We start from the raw sequence: 7,611 nt of genomic DNA, 5'->3' as shown, positions 1-7,611 counted from the left end.
TGGTAGGCTGAAGTCCATGGGGTCGCTAAGAGTCAGACGAGACTGAGCAACTTCACTTTCCCTTTTCACTTTCATGCATTGGAGAAGGAAATGGCAACCCACTCCAGTGTTCTTGCCTGGAGAATCCCAGGGACGGGGGAGCCTGGTGGGCTGCAGTCTATGGGGTAGCACAGAGTTGGACAAAACTGAAGCGACTTAGCAGCAGCAGCAGCAGAATCATAGAGGGCATTTAGTCACTCCCAATGGCTGCAGATATTGACTGCAGCCATGAAATTAAAAGATGCTCACTCCTTGGAAGAAAGCTGTGACAAATCTAGACAACATATTAAAAAGCAGAGACATTACTTTGCCAAGAAAGGTCCGTCTAGTCAAAGCTATGTTTTTTCCAGTAGTCATGTATGGATATGAGAATTGGACCATAAAGAAAGCTGAGAACCAAAGAATTGATGCTTTTGAACTGTGGTGTTGGAGAGAAGACTCTTGAGAGTCCCTTGGACTGCAAGGAGATCCAACCAGTCCATCCTAAAGGAAATCAGCCCTGAATATTCATTGGAAGGACTGATGCTGAAGCTGAAACTCCAATATTTTGGCCACCTGATGCGAAGAACTGATTCATTGGAAAAGACCCTCATGCTGGGAAAGATTGAATGTGGGAGGAGAAAGGGGTGACAGAGGATGAGATGGTTGGATGGCATCACCAACTTGATGGGCATGAGTTTGAGCAAGCTCTGGGAGTTGGTGATAGACAAGTAAGCCTGGGGTGCTGCAGTCCATGAGGTTTCAAAGAGTTGGACACGACTGAGCAACTGAACTGACTAACTGAATGACATTTAGACACTCCCTGGTGGCTTAGACAGTAATGAATCTGCCTGCAATGCAGGAGACCAGGGTATGATCCCTAGGTCGGGAAGATCCCCTGGAGAAGGGAATGGCTATCCACCCTAGTATTCTTGCCTGGAGATTTCCATAGACAGAGGAGCCTGGTGGGCCACAGTCCATGGGGTCCTAAAGAGTCAGACAGGACTGAGCAACTAACACTTTAACGCAAGGACTCCACAGGAGGCAAACAGAGGCTTCTTCCTTCCTCCTGTGCTACAGTCTCCCACCAGTGGCCAGTCTTCCTCCCATTGGTCAAAACCAGCTGGAAGCCACTTGATATGAATTTGGGAAACCAGCCTGCTCTCCAGGATACAGAGCAGAGAAGAGCAAATCACAGTAACAGAAAATAGGCCCAGGACTGGCAGACTACTATGACGTTATGACTTAGAGGGGCTATATCTCCCGCAAATTACCTGCATCAGAATTACCTGGGTAGTTTGTTTAAAGTGCAGATTCCTGGGCCCTGTCTTGGCCTAATGAATCTGAACCTCACTAAAAAAGTTGGGGTCCCAGGGGTCTATTTGTAACAAGTCTTTTAGGAGATTCCTATACATAACTAAATTTGGGAACTACTGTAGAAGTGAGTCAACACAATATTTTGGAGATTTTAAAACATTAATTGAATAGAACAGGTAACAATGAAAATTCTACTTCTTGCCAATTCAAAAAATTAGTTAACAAAACTGATCCTTTCCTGTTAATCTAAGTTTAATGGCTTAACAATAAGTCTTTGATTTTCATTTTACAAAAAAGTACTCAAAGTCAAAGGATGTTAGAAAATATATCCATAAAATCCAAGGCAGCACCAGGGAGCAGGATTCAAACTGTATATATTTTTGTTGGCACACCTATCATACTATATTACTACTATTATCATTATTGTGTTATTGTTGTTTATCATGGCTTATCTAATAGAGGGTACTCTATTAGACTCTGAGTTCAAGGGTTGTGTCTTACTACTTTCTGTACAAGCAGCACAAAACATGGCTGGTTACATATCAGGGGTCTGAAAAATCCCTGTAAAGTTCGGAATCTAAAGCTTCCCCTTAGCCAGTAACATCTTTGAAACTGGCTCTTTCAGGTACATGTCAACTCAAGAATGTAGCTAAAGGATCTATTTTTTTCTTTTAATTTCCAAAATCCTTTTAGGATTTCCATAAAATTGGCCTTTATAATTTTTTCTCTTGGCTTTGAGCATTCATGTGGTAAATTTATTCAATGATGCATTGCACATGATATATTGTGTTTATTTTGGAATAATTAAGCAATTGTTATCATAGAAATTGCATTACTCTGTTTTATTAAGAAAAAGCTCCCCTTTCCTAAGACAGTAATATAATCAGATTAAAAAATATTCCAAGGCAAGAATCAGACAAAATATGCATTCAAAAGCACAAATCCAAAATAAGAAAAAGATTAACTGTGTTCCAAAATGAGATGAACCAAAACAGTTTATCAGTTGTACTATTTCAAGGGAGTGGACAAGAGGATGAAAACTGCATTAAAAGAATTTTCATTACCATAAAAACTCATACAGGGACATTTATTTACATGGAAATAAAATAGAAACACAATGCTGCATGTAAAATAGGAAGCCTGTAAGCCCAAAACTAGATCCATTTAGGAGACAGTTCCCAGAAATTAGTATGAGGATGCACTGAAATCAGTCAGACACAGTTTGAAATCTACGACCCAGCATAAAATACCTACATGATCTTGATCTGTACCTTTATCTTTTCAAAAATAGAAACCATAGCACCTACTTTATAGGGCCAGTTAACCAGTGAGCGGTCTATTAATTGCTGTTTCAGTATCTATAAAGTCTGAAACTAAGTACAAATACAAATTTCCCCTTTAGAATTGGTTTCTGGCCATCTCAGGTACCTAATGAAATGATCTGACAAGGAAAAGGGAACGTCAGAGACACATGAGTGAAGGGATATGGGTCTGGTTCCCATCACAGAGAGACATCGACTAAAGCGTAGAAAGGAAGCAGGAAGGAAAGTTATTCCCAAATCAAGTTATTCCCTGGTCAAGGAAGCTAGGGGGCTCAAACTTGTGTATCAATCTATAGTGGGCAGTATAGATAGTGATGAGAAGCAGGGATTTTTCAGTCACCCTGAATCCTAATCCTTGTTCCATCCCCAACTAACTAGCTGTGTGAACTAAAAAAAGTTGTATATTTTCTCTGAGCTTCAGCTTAATCATTTGAAAAAAAAAAAAAAAACAGCATGATTCATTGGATAGCTGTCAGAATTGCGTGATCATCTATGTAATGTGTTTATCACAGTGCTTGGCACATAATAAATGTTCAAAAAATGCTAGCTAGTAGAAAGAGATGTAGTAGAGTCTGTTTCCAGCCTTTGATTCAGGAATAGAATGCCTGCTCCAACATGAATGAGAACTGAAATGGAAAAATTACAGTCACAGTTCTACGTAGACCGGGGTATCAAGGCAGGCACCCAGCAAAGCAAGGCAAAAGCCTAGATACAGAACAAGATACAGATGGGAGATCAGGTCATAATAACAGGGTGGAAATGCAGCAACTAAAACTGGGACAGATAATCAGCTTTGAACTAGCAGCAAGTGAGACAAAGTGGAGTTGGACCAAACCTACTCACAAAGACCAAGCTGTCAGCTGGTGATAGAGAAGATGTCTAGGAAAGGCAGACAGGCAACTCATAAACATATGGAACCCGAAGTCAGTAACTCCTTATCTATCTAGAGATCATTTATTCAGTAGTCTCTTTGGCTCCATAAGTAAGCAAACAAGGTTTTTGAGCATATCACAATAAATCATTGTGATATTATTTATCACAATAAATCCCACGGGAGAAATACTTATCTTTTACTCATAGGCAACTTTTCATCTCCTCATTCAGACCGTGTTTACTCTCTTTTAAACTTTTTTAATTGAAGTAGGGTTGATTTACAATGTTGTGTTAGTTTCTTTACAGCAAAGTGATTTATAACAGACCCTGTTTGCTCTTATCTTATGTGCGATTTTAATGAACATTTGTATTTCATTTCTTAGCCCATGGCAGATTTTGGGAGAAAGGGAAAATTTCTTTGGTGGGAATCTTGTCCCCCAAAAAAGTACTATAAAATCACATAAATAGTCTTGATTTTTAAATGTGTTTTATAGTTTATTTATAGTTTAAAAACTTTGTAAATTTGTCCCACAGCATATTTGGCTAAATATTATTTTGTTCCTTTGTTTAATTTTCTATTCTGTATTAGGATTAGTCCTATAAAGAAAAGCCATCTTGATTATTTCATACCAGGGCAAATTTCCCCAGATGTCTTGTAAACCAAGAAAGCATGGTGGCTAATTTTGAGTCCCCTCATCAAAACAAATAGTATCAGCCACTGGATCAAGCCAAAAAATCAGAAATCACTTTCTTTGCCTCATTCTAGAAATCTAATCCGTCAGCAAGTCTTATCAGTTATAAGTTCAAGATGTGTTCTGGATTTGTTCACACATCTCTCTTTACCTCCTCCTTCATCACCCTTGTCCAAGCCACCATAGTCTTGCCTGGACATAGTGATGGCTCCTGACTGTCTTCCACAATAACCCAGTCATCTAAGTGAGCTTTTAAAGACAAATGTTAATATACGCCAATTCTCTGACTTAAACCTCTAGTGGCTTTGTATCACAATAAGAGAAAAATCAAAGCTCAGTGTTCTGTGCCTGAAACCTAAGATATGATTAGTCTTTCCTCGCCGGCTCACCTTCCACCCTCCAGTTACACTCTCCTTCTCTCTGTTCCTTGAACACTCCAAGATTACATCCATCTGAGACCCCTCACACTTGCCCTTCTCTCTTCCTGGAATACTCACATCCCAGACATCTTTGCAGACATCAGCTCAAATGTCATCTCCTTCCAGAAGTCCTCTCTGATTACTCAGTCCAAAGTAGCCACCAATCATTCTATTACTTCCCCCTGTGTGAATATTTTGCCTTGCATTCAACACAGTGAGATATTTCTTGTTTATTTCATAGAGTACGCTCTGTCTCTCCACTCTGGGAGGTGCACTTTTCTCTCTTAGTCACCCTACATCCCCAGTACCTAGAACAGTGCCAGGTACCTAACAAATGCACTGTAAATATTCATGACATGAATATAAATGAATATATCTGCCCCCAAATATTTTTATAGAAAGGAAATCAACTATATATCTTAGAACATCATTACTGGATACATACAAGTGACTTGCAACCCCCTTACCACTAATCAGGTCCTGCTAATAGCTGAGAACCTTGACTATGGCTGATAACAAGAGCATGAAAATGTCCTTGTAAGGCAGTGTGATGAAGAATGTTTTGGGGAGTGAAGAATCTAGAGAGCACATGCAGGACAGATCAGAGGGTAAAAAACAAAGGGGCCAGTTATATGCCTATTTGTCTAGGTGTGGAGTGCTGGAGCCTGAATCAGTGGCTGTGAAAGAAACAGATGCAAGGACTATGGTGATGGAAGAACTAACAGGACTGGAGGCTGATTAGTTTGTGGAGAGAGTTATAAGGGTGGACCTCTGGGAGTTCAAAATCTTGGCAACAATCTTCTCCCACTTATATGAAGTCTGCTCTATGTAAATGACAAGCCGCTTGATTTAATAGAGAAATATAGACTCATAAATTGATGTAGCAGAATGTTCCCTTCTAATTTGATTTTCCTTACATGATAGTCATGAATATCATGCATTCCTTTAAAAGACTGGAAAGACTTATTTGATATCAATAACACATCAATCAAAAATGTTACAGTAATCATAGCTATGTTCTTACTATATGAATACAATCATTTTGAATGAACTCAATCAAAAACAACAGTTGAGTCTTTTTAGTCTTTTTAACATTTGGATGACTTGGCTAATTTTTCACTTTACCTGTACTTGGTATGGTCTATTAGTTTTCTATTGCAGCTGTAACAAATTATCACAAACCTAGAAGCTTAAACACAGTTCTGTAAGTCACAAGTCCCACACAGGTCTCTCTGGGCCAAAACCACTGTCTAGGCAGGCTTACTTTCCTTTCTGTGAGCTCTGTAAGACAGAGCTCCCCTTTCTATAGGGGAGAATACATTTCCTTGCTTTCCAGTTCCAAGAGGCTGCCCACATTCCACGACTTGTGGCCCCTTCCTCCATCTTCTAAGCCCGCAGTTCTGTGCCTCTCTAATCCTATTTCCACAATTGATTCTCTCTCTCTGATCACAATTGGAAAAGGTTCTCCACTTCTAAGGACACTTGTCGTTAGACTGGACCCACCCAGAGCATCCAGCATAATTCCCCATTTCGAAGTCCTTAACTTAATCACATATGCAAAGGCTCTTTTGCCATGTACAGTAATATTCACAGGTTCTGATGGTTAGAGTATGGAGATCTTTGGAGGCCCATTGTTCTGACTTCCATGCGAGTTATTATCTGTTAGAAGTAGTGTTTTAAAGTGGTGCCTATTTAAAGTGGTGCCTCTGTTTTGAAGCTGGATTCTCCTAGTGGCTACTCAGTCACAGGAGGAAGAGAAAAATCATAAACTTGACTGAAACAATTTTATTTTCAACTTTTTAGAAATATATTTTATTTCATTTATGCATATCCCCAACTTGTTCTAAGAGAACTGTAAGGACTCTTATGGGTCCTTAAGAATATGATGAGGATGATGTGTCAGGTACTTTTGGAATGACGGCCTCCTCTATTTTTCTCTTCACAAAAGCCGTCCTGCAAAGGTAGAACCTAGCAGTTCAGAGTACAGGCTCTGGAGCCAGACTGGAACAGGGGCTGGACCCATGCCCAGCACTGTCAAATTCCCTACTTCTGTGACTTAGCCTCATCCATAAAATTAGAGTTATTCTTTTAACCAGTATTTATTGAGCTCTTACTATATGCTATAGTAATTCTAGGCACTGGGGATTCAGCCAGAATACACATGTACATTGTCACTGGTTATTAAGAACTTCAGACACTCTCAGCCCCAACTCCATGTCTGCTTCAGTCTCTACCCCAGGACCCTCTGGACTTCCCACAATCTAGCAACTAAAAGGATGAAGCATGGCAGAGCGGGGTCCTTGCAGAAGCCTGCCCCAGTGCTCCTGCCTGCATCTGTCCCTGTGTGGGTGAAATCATTAATGGTGCTTTAATATGACCTCTGGATTCAACAGTGAAAAAGAAATAGACAAAAATGCCTTGATGATCCTGACAGAGGAGACAGACAATAAGTAAGGCACATAAGTGTGTGGAAGGATGGATGGATGGGTAGGTGGATGGATGGATGGACAGATGAATGGATAGATAGATTGAGAGAGGCAGATCTTGCAGGGTAATAAGTGCTATGGAGAGAAATGTAGCAGGCAAGGAGGAGAGAGAATGTCAACTTGAAAATGTGACAAGAGAAGTCTCACTGAGAAGGAGATATTGGAGAAAGGACCCAAGGAAGGTCAGGGAACAGGGCATGCGGGCACATGGGAAGGAAGAGAGAGCAGAATAACGACTTTCAGGGAAGAGCATATCTGGCCTGGCCTGGGCACCATGAGGAGCATAAGTGAGCCTGGAGTGAAGGGAGATGAGGAGCATAAGTGAGCCTGGAGTGAAGGGAGATGAGGAAACATAATGCTAGGGCCTGCCTCAGAGGAGAGTTGTGAGGATTCTATGAACTACATTTAATTACTTAATTGAATGACCCTAATCCTAACCCTTAAAGCAAAGGCTGGCATATGGTTTTAAATTTTATATATATAT

This window comes from Bison bison, unplaced genomic scaffold (genome assembly GCF_000754665.1).
Source record: "Bison bison bison isolate TAMUID 2011002044 unplaced genomic scaffold, Bison_UMD1.0 scf7180017864290, whole genome shotgun sequence".
Taxonomy (NCBI): domain Eukaryota; kingdom Metazoa; phylum Chordata; class Mammalia; order Artiodactyla; family Bovidae; genus Bison; species Bison bison.
Note: the sequence above shows the minus strand (reverse complement) of the source record.